This window comes from Colobus angolensis, unplaced genomic scaffold (genome assembly GCF_000951035.1).
Source record: "Colobus angolensis palliatus isolate OR3802 unplaced genomic scaffold, Cang.pa_1.0 Scaffold15, whole genome shotgun sequence".
Classification (NCBI taxonomy): Eukaryota; Metazoa; Chordata; class Mammalia; order Primates; family Cercopithecidae; genus Colobus; species Colobus angolensis.
This window is the reverse complement of record NW_012114599.1, coordinates 12,161,022-12,175,260: the sequence shown is the minus strand read 5'-3', so window position 1 is coordinate 12,175,260 and position 14,239 is coordinate 12,161,022.

Below are 14,239 nucleotides of genomic sequence, written 5' to 3'. Positions count from 1 at the left end.
AAGGCTATTTTTGCATAAGCGTGGGCATATACAAATCAACACAAGTGGTTCCGGGCTAAAGTATCTAAGCCACAAAGCAGGATTAAAAGAGCTGAGTTTTCTGGATTAATTTTTTGGATGAGAGAAAACATTTGAAAAGAGTTCAGGGAAAACGCATTTTTTTTTTAACATGAGAAAAGAAATGGTCTAACAGACTGATGATATTAAAACAGAATGAAATGAAATTTTAATGAGGAACCTAAACATTAGTTGACAGTACTGCATACATAATTGTAAGTCTAAATGATAAACTCATTTGGAGGCAAAATGAAATTAATAAGAGATCTACTATAATCTGTTGAGTTCACATTAGTTCAATTATTTTTAGAGGAGGTTGGTGGATGTGTTGAAATGGGATAAAAGAAAAAATAAAACCATAAGCAGCTTAATTCAGTGAAGGTTTTCTTCCTTTGAAAAGACATATCCTCAAATTCTACTCACTAAGAATTTGCACTGATAAGGGAAAAGCAGCCATGATGTCATAAACGGAGACATTTTAAGGCATTAACCTGATATTAATCTCTGAAATATGCTCTGTATAATTCATGCCAGTCAGAAATATTACTTTTTAAAAATTCTAGCTGCAAAGACAGTGCTCCATAAACATCAGGTTGCATTTGGAATTTTTCTATGTGCATTTTGGAGCATTTTATATGGCCCTAAGAGAACAATTTGTATGTTTTGTCTATTACTGTCAACCCTGCAATACGTAGGGCTATTTTTCTTCTTCAAGAGAAACGAGTTCAAAGGAAAATATTCATAAAAGAGTATTCATAACCTTGCCATCTAAAAAAAATCATGAGCCTGTTATTGTAGCTTGAGGGTTGTGGCTGGAAGAGAAAAGACAGATCCTTCAAAATGGAGAAATGTTTTAGATGGCAAAGCAATTGTCATTAAGAATAAAGCAGCCCATGTTTTCAGCTCCAACTTCAAATCCTTAAGCAGTTTATTTCATGAAGCTTCTTTCTTCCATCAAAGAAATACATTCATTATGGTGCTGCAGCAAAATCATGTGAAACTGAACGTTTCCTCAATCAACTTGGCCCAGCTGGAGGTGATTACTTTGTGTAAAGGAGGGACGATGGACACGATTCAAGACACTTCCATTTCATTAATGTACAGACAGCCCTGCAGGAGGCTTGGTCACAGTATATTCTGCGGAAAATCAAGGCTCAGTTTCTGTGCAAGACCTGAATCTGAGGAACGAAGGTAGGAGAGGGGAATAGAAGAAATAAAGAGAAGATGAGGGAGACTATTCAGGACAGCTGCAGTAATTTAAAGCAAAGCTAATGTAGAAAATTTGGGGGAAATTATTTAAATTTGCTATTCATCTTAAGTCATGGGGCTGTGCTTTCAGAGCCAGCCTCCCCCTAACTTTTGGCTTCAAAGATGAATGAACGAAAGATTGAGGTTTCACTCTCAGTTTCAGGGCCACTTTTTACGTAGCCTGAAATTCTAAAAGTGGTTTTGAAGTGGTTTAACTGCCTCCCCTTACTTCCCTTTCGTCTATCGCTTCCGTGTCTTTTATGGTACATCTTTTCCATCCCTCAAATAGTTACTGCTTTATTACAAGGGGCAGATAGCATAGTGTAAAGCTACTGCTGTGTTCCAAGGGGCTGAGGTGGAGAGAAAAGGTTGTTAGCTGGCTGAGCCAGTAGGGTGGCATAGGATACCCCTCAAATGCTCGTACACATGAACATTGGTCCCAGGCTCTTGGCAATACATCCAGCAGCAATAATTTATGACAGTTTTATAGAGAGCTGGGATGAAAGGACTGGCTTGTGTCATGGCTGTATTCCTCAGCCGGAATTTGGTTGGCGTACGCACGCAATGTGAAGTCATCTTATTGTGCTCATATTTCAAAGGCAACACATGGAACAGCGCCACCTCTCCTGACATATCTGAATCTGCCAGTGAAGAGTTTAGACCATTTGTTTGAGAATTAACATTAAGAGCACAAAATTGCCAAGAAGGGAAAATAGCATGGCTTAAAGCAAAAAAGCAAAAACAAAACAAAACAAAAACCCCAAATTCACAAAGGTTACAAAGGTAATATGAAAATAGATTTAAAAACTCATAAATTATAAACAGCACTGGAAACTTTATTCTCTTACATTTACTGAGCACTGTGTGGTACAGGAGGTCCTTGGCACTCATGGACTTAACATTTGTGGTTTTGGCTAACAAAGAATGACATGTAGTAAGTTACACGAGCTAAGAGATTGGCGTGGAGAAGTAAATGAGCATAGCTGACTACCAGCCATCAATTTCACTGCTGTTCTCTAGTCATCCTTGCAGTAACACTTGGGAAGTGATAAACCCCATTTCTTTGTAAAAATGAACCCCTCCTGCAAGCCAACTGCTCTTGAAGGAGATGTTATTGAGAGGTCTAGAAAAATGCTGGCTACAGTGAGTAGCCTTATAAGTGATTTTAATCCTTTACGAATAGATGAATTAATGTTAGGAAAAGATCACTTTAAAATTTCAGTTTTAAAACTTTATTTAATGAGGAAAATTATAAGCAAAAATGGTATTCAGAAACACTTAGGATATTTTCCTTGAGAATGTTAAAGCTCCATTTTAGGTTATGTTAGAATGATTCCATATCAAGTAACTGGTTGTGATCATCCTTTCATAGGTTTACCCATAGAACTGTATATTAGTGTCCTCATTTTACAAATAAGTGAACACAGACTTTCAATTATTCTCAGCTGATGCTTAGACTAGACTCTAGGGAACTTAATTTTTGATACATGACATGGCTAATTTCGGCTCGATTAGAAGGGACCTTAGAGATTTTCTACTTCACTGGCTTACTGGTTTTCAGCTACCCCCTAGGGGGCATTTGAAAATATGTGTGTGTGTGTGTGTGTGTGTGAGTGAGTGTGTGCATTTCTGTGCTTATGTAGCAGAATGGGTGGTGAATGTTTGTTTGTCTTGAAGACTGAGGGGTGCTTCTGGAATTTAGTGGTCAGCGGCAAAAAAGAATGTTCAGAACAGTTTGCACACTAGAGAATTGTCTCACCCCAAATGCCAATGGTGCCTCCACAGCACTGACTAGTTTTCAACATTCTCATTTTAAAGGTTTAGCTATCAAGATCCAGAGACGATGGATCACTTAAGATTCTCTTGGTTTGCAAGTGACAGAAAATTCAAACTTACCTGAGCAAAAAATGAAATTTATTTCATGTCTCTGACTTCAGACACAGTTGACCCCAGAACCCTGTCTCTTACCTATTTGCTCTGCCCTCCTCTGAGTATGCGTTAAACTTAGGTAAGTACTTCCTTCTGGAGGCAAGATGGCTGTTAGTGGCCCCAGGTTCATACCCCCATAACTCCAGTTTCAGTGCAAGAAGAGTACCTGTCCTCTGAGCAACAGTTCCACAAAGTCCTTGGCTTGACTGCCATTGGCCCAAGTGGGGCTCTGGGACCTTTGCTGACTCAGTCTCTGGGCTGGTGGATGGAATGCATTGATTGACTTTGGCCTGTGGGCTCATGCCCCTCCCTAAAGCTGGGAGAAGTGTCAGCTTCACCAAACCACAGGAATGAAGGCAGGGAGGAGGTGGTTGTCCAAAGGAAGATCTAGAAAAAGAGTGCTGTATAAGCAAGAGCAACAAATGTCCATTACAGTAGGTAAGCGAGATGGGTGACTTATGTAAGATCCTAAGTCATGGTACCACATTGCCTTTCTTTTTTATTTTTATTTTTTTTGAGATGGAGTCTCACTTTGTTGCCCTGGCTGGAGTGCAGTGGCGTGATCTCGGTTCTCTGCAACCTCTGCCTCCCAGGTTCAAGTGATTCTCCTGCCTCAGCCTCCCAAGTAGCTGGAATTACAGGCATGTGCCACCACCACCTGGCTAATTTTTGTATTTTTGGTAGAGATGGGGTTTCACCATGTTGGCCAGGCTGGTCTTGAACTCCTGGCCTCAAGTGATCCCCTCCACCTTGGCCTCTGAAAATGCTGGAATTATAGGTGTGAGCCTTCATGACCGGCCTGCTTTTCTTTTATTTATATATTGTGTGGACATTATAATGTGCTGTTAGAATGGAGACGTACTTGGTCCTTCATCGCAGTTCATAAACTACAGGGTAAAGGTTTTGGAAGAAGAGCATACGAGTTATAAGGTAGACTATGCTTCCTGCTTAAAAATATGAATTAGGCTGGGAATGGTGGCTTATGCCTATAATTCCAGCACTTTGGGAAGCCAAGGTGGGAGGATCGTTTAGGCCAGGAGTTGGAGACCAGCCTGGGCAACATAACAAGATCCCATCTTAACAAAAATTTAAAAAGTAGCTGGGCATGGTGACTCTTGCCTGTAGTCCCAGCTACTTGGGAGGCTGAGGTGGGAGGATCACTTGAGACCAGGAGTTTGAGGCTGCAGTGAGCTATAATCACACCATTGCACTCCAGCCTGGGCCACAGGACAAGACTTTGTCTCAAAAACAAAAATAAAAAAGTCAGAATTAGAAGATTTGTAAATTCAGCTGTTTATGCTTCATTTCCTTGCAGTTCGATTCTGGTGTTGGAAATGGGAGTTTGTCAAAGGAAAACAAAGTTGCTTCACATAAGCTCAGGTTTTCTTCAGAATCATTGTATTTCCGCAGACTTATAAACAAGTTGATAGAGCTTAGAAAGTTTCATCCAAGGAAGGAAGAGCATCTTCGGATATTTAAAGTTGTTAACACTTCACCTTGATAGAAGGCAGGGGGATTACAATATGTAGGAAACCAAGAAAAATGTAGGTTACTTAGGAATTGACCAGGACAAGTAAGCTTCTCTGTTACCAGAGGCTGGCAGTCATGGACAAGACCTTGTCCAGACATGGCCTGAGGCCAGGCCCACCTTGAAGCGGATGAAGATGAGGTCGGCAGAAGGAAGGAAGGGTTTGTTGACTCACTGTGAACATTTCAGTCCAGCAGTTCTCTTCAAAGTCAGAGTTCAAGGCAGCACTCTGATCAAATATAAACTTCTTACACCACTCCTCAGAGGCCGATAAATGCTATCAGGCCAATGTGACCAGCCAGGTCACTGGTCTCCATCAAGGTCATTATCAGACCACACCGTGGGGTGGAGTCTGAACTGAGATGGTTGTTTGGCAGCTGGGACCAAGAGAGTAGAATCCAAGTATTTTAAGGTTGAAACAGATCTTATAAACAATCTACTCCAGGGAAGTCCAATCTTTTGGCTTCCCTGGGCCACAATGGAAGATGAAGAGTTTTGTTGGGCCGCACTTAAAATATGCAAATGCTAATAATAGCTGGTGAACTTAAAGGAATTGCAAAAATGTCCCATGGTGTGTCTGTGTGTATATGTTTATGTATGTTTTCTTTTTTTTTTTTTTTTTTTTTTAGATGTGGTCTTCCTCTGTTGCCTGTTGCTCAGGCAGGAGTGCAGTGGCACAATCTCAGCACACTGCAACCTCTGCCTCCCTGGTTCAAGTGATTCTCTTGCCTCAGCCTCCCGAGTAGCTAGGATTACAGGCGTGCACCACCCAGCTAATTTTTATATTTTTAGTAGAGATAGGATTTTGCCATATTGGCCACGCTGGTCTTGAAATCCTGACCTCACGTGATCCGCCCATCTCAGCCTCCCAAAGTACAGGGATTACAAGTGTGAGCCAATATGGCAAAAGCCACTGCAGCCAGCCCATTATGTTTTAAGAAAGTTTATGGTTTTGTGTTGGACGGTTTCAAAGCCGTCCTGGGTCGCATGCCACCTGTGGGCTGTGGGTTGGACAAGCTTGATCTACTCTATGGTTTTCACGCTTGGTTTTAGATTTTCCTTGGGGCTGCACTGCACAGATGGTCCCTGTCCACATTTTTGTCTCTTTCCCAGTGGTAGAATGTACTCCAACAGTTTTCAAAGTTTTTGTATTTTAAGTAGTAGAGTCCTTTCTTTGAAGGATATCTCACATGAAAACTCCAAAGATAAAAGCAGTGCAGATCTGGTTGAAGCACTGAGAGTGGCCTGGAACTTCATTGGCGAAACCTGATCCAAACCCCCAGCACACTCACCCTGACCCACTGCAGCTGGGACGCTTCAGTACCTCCCTATAACCTGGTGCTCTGCAGACCTTAGCTTGGAGCTCTGATCTAATCTCCAGTCTCTTTTTACTCAGTTTTCAGAGGCAGCGACTTGGTGGATCACTCACTCTTTGGGTTCTAGGTTACCACTTTCACCTGGTTCTCCTACCTTACAAGTCTCTCCTTCTGTCTCCCTTGCTGTGTGTTTTTTTTTGTCTTTCTGACTCTTAAAAATCAGAATATTCCGGTGTTTAGTTCTTGGACCTCTTCTCCAGCTGTACTCACTTCCCAGCTGATCACATCCAGCCTCATGGTTCGAAGATTATGTGCAGATAACTTCCAAATTAGATCTCCAGTCTCAATCTCTCCCCAAACTCCAAACATCTCCACTGGGGTGTCCCGAAGACACCTCAAATGATGAAATGCAAAACTAAACTCACAGTTCCATGCATCCTCCCAAATCTTATTCTTCCTACATTAGTACATGGACACTTTTTAAGCCAGGTACTGACTCTTCTTTCTCAGCTCAGGACATTATCAATTTCTATAGGCTCTCCTTTGTACCCTGAATCTGTCCCCTTTGAGCAACGCTCCCGCTCTGGGTCAAGTCACCATCATCTCTTCCTGGGTTCCCCTGCTCCACCTTGCTTCTGCAGTCTCCTCTCATAGGGGCTAGAACAATCCTTTTAAATTGGAATCAGAGGCTGGGTGTGGTGGCTCATGCCTGTAATCCCAGCACTTTGGGATGCATAGGTGGGCTTATCACCTGAGGTCAGGAGTTTGAGGCCAGCCTGGCCAACATGGCAAAATGCTGTCTCTACTAAAAATACAAAAATTAGCTGGGCATGGTGGTGCCACCTGTAATCTCAGCTACTCGGGAGGCTGAGGCAGAAGAATTGCTTGAACCCAGGAGGTGGAGGTTGTAGTGAGTTGAGATCACACCATTGCACTCCAGCCTGGGCAACATAGCAAGACTCTGTCTCAAAGAAACAAAATTGCAATCAGGTCATATTACAGCTGAAATGGCTTTTCCTTTCTCTCAGAATAGGATTCAGTGTCATTCCTATGGCTGACAAGGTCCCATGTGACCAGGCTCCTCCATCTTTCTGGTCCCTCCTCCTATGGCTCTCTTCCTACGTCACTTCTCCTGGCCACACTGGCCTCCTGGCTTTTCCCAAACAAGCTGAGCACAGTCCTGAATCAGTGCCTTTCTATGTGCTGCTCCTCTGCCTGGAAGGCTTTCCCCTAGATATTTGCGTGGGATGTGCCCACATTCCATCTGAGGCTTTGCTCAACTAATACGTCATTGGAGGGGCCTTCTCTCATCCCCTTCATCCTGTCCCCTGGGCTTGCCCATTTTCCATCCTGTAGAGATCTGAGTGACAACTTATGCCGTAAAGCTACCACCATCAATCACTTCATCCATAATGCCACAGATTGCTTCTTCTTCCCCCAGAGAGGAGGGTTAGACTTATCTTTGGTAGGAGCTGCAGGAGCTGCAGCACTGAGGTCTGACTCGACTGAACCCAGGGAAGCTCTGCTTTCCCCAGCAGCTGTCCTGGGGCCAGTGGCACAACCCAGAAATACATACAGTTAATGTCCTGCACAGTAGACAAATCAATGAAAAGCAGGAGATAGGAAGAGACCGAGGGTTAATCGCTTACCCTTCCTCCCTCCAGTGGATTGTTTTGAGATGGAGTGATTTTATTTGATCTCTCTGGAAGAAATGGAGATGGAGAAACAAGTTGTATTTGTTGCAAAGCTGGCCATCTTGGTAACATGCCCCTTGTATTTGCTATTCTTCCTTTCCTGTCTCACTTCCTACTTTCCTTCACTTTTACTCCCCCTAAATTGCACCTTCTCTCATAAAGTCTTAGCCATGAGCTTTTGTTTCAGGCTCTGATTTCTAGGGCACTGTTATCAGTTTGCTTATTTGTGTGTTATCTCTCTCTCCTCTCTAGAATGTGAGCCCAGAAGAAGAGTAGGGACATTGTTTCGTCTACTGTTGTATCCTCAATGACCAGCCTAGTACTTGGAACATGGTAGATGCGTGTTAAATACTTGTTGAATAAACTTTGCGATGAGGAAACTTGTCTTTCCTAATCCTGGACCTTAAGCCAGGATGATTCACTGAAGCCAGGATGATTCACTTGTAAGTCACCTGGTAAGTCCCACCCATCTGTGGCAATCCTTTGACACCTTGCTTTGAGTCTGCTCTTGATCTTGCTTCTGCTTCCTCCTCTCTCACCTGTGATATGCAACAGCCTCCCAATTGGGCTCCCTGCAGCATTCCACCCTGCTCCATTCTAGACTTCATGCAATAGTCAGAGAAATGTTTTAAACACATTAATCGTCTCATTGCTATGCTGCATAAAACACTCTGATAGTTTTTCACTGCAATGAGAATTAATATGAACTCCTTACTATGGCTTACTATGGCCTACAAGTCCCCTCCCACTCAGAAACTCAACACTTTTTTTCTTTTTTTTTTGAGACGAGTCTCACCCTGTTGCCCAGACTAGAGTGCAGTGGCACGGTCAGGGCTCACTGCAACCTCCACTACCCAGGTTCAAGCAATTCTCCTGTCTTAGCCTGCTGAATAGCTGGGATTACAGGCGTCAACCATCATGACCGGCTAATTTTTTTCTAATTTTAGTAGAGACGGGGTTTCACCATGTTGGCCAGGCTGGTCTCAAACTTCTGACCTTGGTGATCCACCTGCCTCAGCCTCCCAAAGTGCTGGGATTATAGGCGTGAGCCACCATACCTGGCCCAGAAACTCAACATTCCACCACTCTTACCCTCCCTCTATGGGCTGCAACCCCATGGCCCTCTTTTGTTCCTTGAACTTACTAAGCTCTCCCCTGCCATAGGGAGACTTCTGGACATCCTTATCCTCCACATGGGATTCTCCTTTAGTCCCGATATACATTGCTGTCTCTTTCTTGGCCTTCTCACAGAGGTTGTTCCTCATATCCCCTTATCCAAAATAGGTCCTTCCTGTATATTTCTATCTCAGCACTCTGCTCATTTCTTTCTTTATCCTTATCACGACTTGTCATTATAATATTGTTTTACTATGGAGGGGGGCAGCCTGTTTTCATGATCAAATTGTAGGTTTCATGAGGGCAAGGACTATGTCTATGTTTTTCATCATTGTATTCCCAGCATCTTGGGGAGATATTTGCATGTGGCAGAGGTTTAATACGTATTTGGTGATTAAACAGATACTCAAGAATTGATCCGGCTTGTATTTCTTTGGCTTCTGGACTTGCCTCAAATGTCCCCAGGCCTTCTCCAACCACCCTATATAAAATATAAGTGTATCTCCTGGCTTTTACTCATGCTTTTGGTGAGAGATTTGTTATCCTTGGTCTGGGCCTTTGTTGTTCTCTAAGAACATGGTTTGCCCTCTGCCTCTTGGCTCTACTGGCTGCCATGAGCATCTATGCCTCCTAGCTCCAGCTCTCAGGGCCCCTGTCCTCATTCAAGGCCTGCCCTGCTTCATCCTGGAGGAGATGGGGCAAACTCAGATACAGAGAGCTTCAGCAACTTGTTCAAGTTTATACAATAATGAAGATTGGGCCAGAAGTTAGGTTTTGGGATTTGCACCCAGTCTAATGTCTTTTCACTCTGTTATGCTAATCCTGTATCTCTGTTTCAAATCAAAGTGACTCATTTTGAGTTTTCAGACGAGCACTTCAAGTGTTATGGAGTACCTGGTTATTTGAAGTAAAAAAAAGCAACAAGAATTGAAGCTTCAAGCTAGACAAAGCTTGAAGCACCAGACAGCTATTGAGGACTAAATCTGCCCACAGGGCTGGAATTAGGCACCAAGGGAATAGATGCAGGGAGAGATCCAAGGTCACAACCAGGAGCCAGATGCTGGGTGTAAGCTGTCTGTGCCTGTCTTCCTTTCCCAGGGCCCGCCAAAGGAAGGCTCTGAGCTTCAGGATGGGGATCTAGACTTCAGTTATCAGTAGGTTCTGAAAGTGCTACCCTCAGGGAAATGGTGACTTAGAAACAGAACTTCAATAAGGTTCAGTTGAAGTCCAGGATATTCCCTAGGTATGCCTCTTGCCTCCTCTCATCTCTCCGCTTCAAAAGAAGAACATTTGAGGAAGTCCCAGGGAAGAGAGATGAGAAATATGGATATGAAATAAAGTGAAATGAAGAACCACAGTATAGAGTACTTTTCTGCATTGGGTAAGACTTGTGGGTGAGACAGAGAATTGGGTGGAGGGCAGAAGGCCAGAAGGAGTAGGCAGAGGAAGGAGGGGGTGTTGAGCCTCCTTCAGGCATGGAGCGAGAAACTTGCCCTCAGAATAGTCACACTTGATCTCCTTTTGGCTTCTGTGTACCAGCAAAGCCTTTAGGTTTAGTCTGTTTCCTCTCTGGCAGAAAAGGAAGCCCAAGGCAATTTGCATAGGCAGCTCTCAAGCAAAGCCTCCCTCAAAGAGTTTCTGACTCATCCCCATGACTTCCTCCCCCATCTGTCAACAGGGGAAACTCCAGGTGGGAGGTTACATTTCCTGCCTCCCTGTTACAGACTAGTTTCCTTCTTGGGAGGTGAGGCAGAAGTGGAGGGGACTTTCTCCCTCCTCATCATCCCATGCCTTCTCTCTTCTCCCCGCTCCTCTCTATCAAACCCTATGTTCCCATTTTGAGCTGAGAATAAGGAACAGCAGAGTTTATTAAAAACATTTTAAAATCAAGTGATTAAACTCTGATAATGGCAGAATTTCAAACATGAGTCAGTATGTAAATCCAACTGTAAAGATGAAGCTTTGAAGATATTTCTGTGTTCTCAGAACCTCAGAAGTTAATTCTTCTAGACATTGCTTCCTTCTAAGGGCAACTTCAGCACATGGTCCACAAGGATATAGGGCAGGATCCTCATAGAGGTAGTAGGCTACATGTCTCAAGTTGTAGGATGCTCTGGGCCCTCAAGTCTATCTATCCTCTTCCCCGAGTTCCGCACATCATCTATGTGCTGCTGGACTCCTGGAAGTGGCACAACACTCTGACAGGGAGCTTGTTTGAGCATTCGTTCTTTCTGTGTTTTGATAGTGTTAGGTAGGCCACCATCTGTGGGCTCTGTTTTGATCCACAGTTCTCCCTCTGGACATGGGATGTATCAAAGCAGGAAACAGCCTGCCCACTGAGCTTTTCATGATGTCACGGCTACTGCTCTGGCTGTTACCAGAGTTATACGGGAACCCCAGGGAGAGAGCTTGAAATGGCTGGGCATCAGGTATAAAGAAAAAAGCACTCAGAAGTATGGAATTTGTTTACATTGGTTCAGGGAACCAAAGAAAAAAGATTCGAGAATAGAATGTTCTGGCCTGTGTGCCCACTGAAATTAGAATTGTACGGGATTTTCCTCCAACACCGTGGTGGCTATTTTCCAGACTCTTTTGCTGATTTCTCGTCATCTTCACACTTGTCAAGGTTGAAAGTCTCTAGGACTCAGTTCTTGGTCCTCTTCATTTCTCCGTCTCAGTCCATCGTTGATTTCATCCAGCTTCAAGTCTTTAAATACCACGTGTATGTTGGCAACCCCTGGAGCTCTCAAATATTTTCTAGACTTGTATGTACAACTGCCTACTGAACAGTTCTACTTGAAGGTCAGATTCAGCAAGTTCCCACTGAACTCCTGGTCTTCTCCCCACAAATCTGCTTCAGACCTGGTTGGATGGCAGTAGCTCCAATCTTCCTGTAGCCCAAAACATTGGAGTCATGCTTTTTATTGAGACAGAATCTTGCTCTGTTGCTCAGACTAGAGTGCAGTGGCACGATTGCAGCTCACTGCAACCTCTGCTCCCTGTGTTCAAGCGATTCTCCTGTCTCAGCCTTCCTAGTAGCTGGGATTACAGGTGTGCGCCACCAAGCCCAGCTACTTTTTGCATGTTTAGTAGAGACAGGGTTTTGCCATGTTGGCAAGGCTGGTCTCGAACTTCTGACCTCAAGTGATCCACCCACCTCGGCCTCCCAAAGTCCTGGGATTATAGGCGTGAGCCACCGTGCCTGGCATTGGAGTCATTCTTGACTCTTCTATTTCACATCCCACACCCAATCAGTCAGAAGATAGCCTGGCCAGGTCTATCTTCCAAATACATCCAGAATCCAATCGCCTTTTACCACCCCCATTGTTGCTGCACTGGTCCAAGCCACCATTTTCTCTTGCCTTGATTACTTTAACAGCCTCTTATCAAGCCTTCCTGGTTCTACCCTTGCCCCCTTCAGTCTATTCTTAATGCAGCAGGAAGAGCAGTTTTTTAAGGAATTAGGTCCCATCATGTCACTCCTCTACTCAAAGTCCTGCAGTAATTCCTTATCTCATTCAGCATAAATGCCCCTACAGTGGTCTGATTGGTCCTCTGTGATCTGTCCTTGAACACCATACTGACTTCATCTTTGACTAGTCTCCATTTCTCACTGTTCCCTAGCCACAGTGGCCTACTTGCTGTTTCTTGAACATATTAGTCTTAATCCTACCTCAGGACCTTTGCACAGGCTGTTCTCTCTGCCTGGAATATTTTCTCCCCACGAACCTCCATGGCTATTTAAAAAAAGTATTATTCCAGTCCTTGCTGAAGTCTAATTTTTCAGTGATGTCTTCCTTGATCCCTCAGTTTAAAGTTTTAATCTTGAGCTCTTTACTCTGTTCTACTTATTTCTGTATCACCCTCTAACATGTGGTAAAATTTACCTATTTAATATGTTTGCTTTTTGGCTGGGCTTGTTGGCTTACACCTGTCATCTCAGCACTTTGAGAGACTGAGGTAGGAGGATCACTTGAGCCCAGGAGTTCAAGACCAGCCTGGGCAACATAGCAAGATCTTATCTCTACTAAATCAATAAATAAAGCCAGGTGTGGTAGTGTGTACCTGTAGTCCCAGCTACTCAGGAGACTGAGCCGAGAGGATTGCTTGAGCCCAGGAGTTCGAGGCTACAGCGAGTTATGATCATGCCACTGCACTCCAGTCTGGGCAACAGAGTGAGACCCTGTTTCACCAAAAATGTTTGTTTTTTATTATTTGCCTTCCCCTATTGAAATATAAGTGCCTTTGCTTTGCTTATTTGAACAGAGGCTGGCTATGGTGAGTTTGTTAAATGAGTGGATAAATAGCAATGGAATCAGGGATAGTCTCACAAGAGAGGGCAAATGAAAGGTGGGCAAACGTCCACAGAGCACCAGAGTTTAAGCTGTGGCTAGTTATGGTTGAGGACCAGAGAGATTCTAGGTTGCAACTGGAGGTAACACTGTGGGCCCGAAAATTGTCAATCCACATGTCCTCTGGGGTCTGTTTCATGGTCATTGAGAATAAGCCAGTCTGATTAAAAGAAAAATCAAGTATCCTATTAGTTAGACCCCATGAATAGGCATGACCTCTAGATTATTTTCTTTTACCTTGCCTTGGTTATTGGGAGGCTACATCATATTTCGTGATGCAAATGGGAATGGATACTTGATTCTGTTTTTCTTCTTTTATGTGGACATACAAAATGATAGGAAAAGTGAAAGGTTTTTAGGGGGAAATGCTTTCTTCATAGAATTGCAGCTGGAGTGAGAGGAGAGCTGGAGTGAGCTAAATAGAGAACATTTTTTGTAGTGAATCTTATGTCCATGCATACTCACTGAGTATGCTGACTTTTAAATTGTTTGTGATATTGGCATATACTAAAGCAACTGGTATCACTACCTGTGCTAAGGCACAGCACCAGAGAAGTGACACCTTGGTACTGATGAAAAGTGAATCATCTGACTGTTTCAGGACCACAACCTGAGGGATGCTCAAATCCAGCTTCATCGTTCTGCCTCTGGTCTCATAACCTTTGACTTAGGTTCTGGTATCTCTGTTTCTTGCTAGTTTCTCCTTCAAGGTGGTGCTCCTGGCAAGAGCACCTTATGGAGATGGTGACTGTAATGATTAGTAGCATCCCCTTTCACTCTTAAGAGTTCAAGTTAAAATGATAAAATGTGGGGGGCACCCTATATCTAGGGCTTAGCTTGACTGGTGACCTTGGACTCCTCCAACTTGTGGGCTTTCTGCCTCCCACCCCTCTGCTCCCCCCCCCCATTGACTTTGGTGATGGTGAAAACTTGATTGTGTGGCAGTTCACTTTCCACAGAAGTTAGAAGCTTCGCCCAGTGCAGTTCAGAATATGTAAT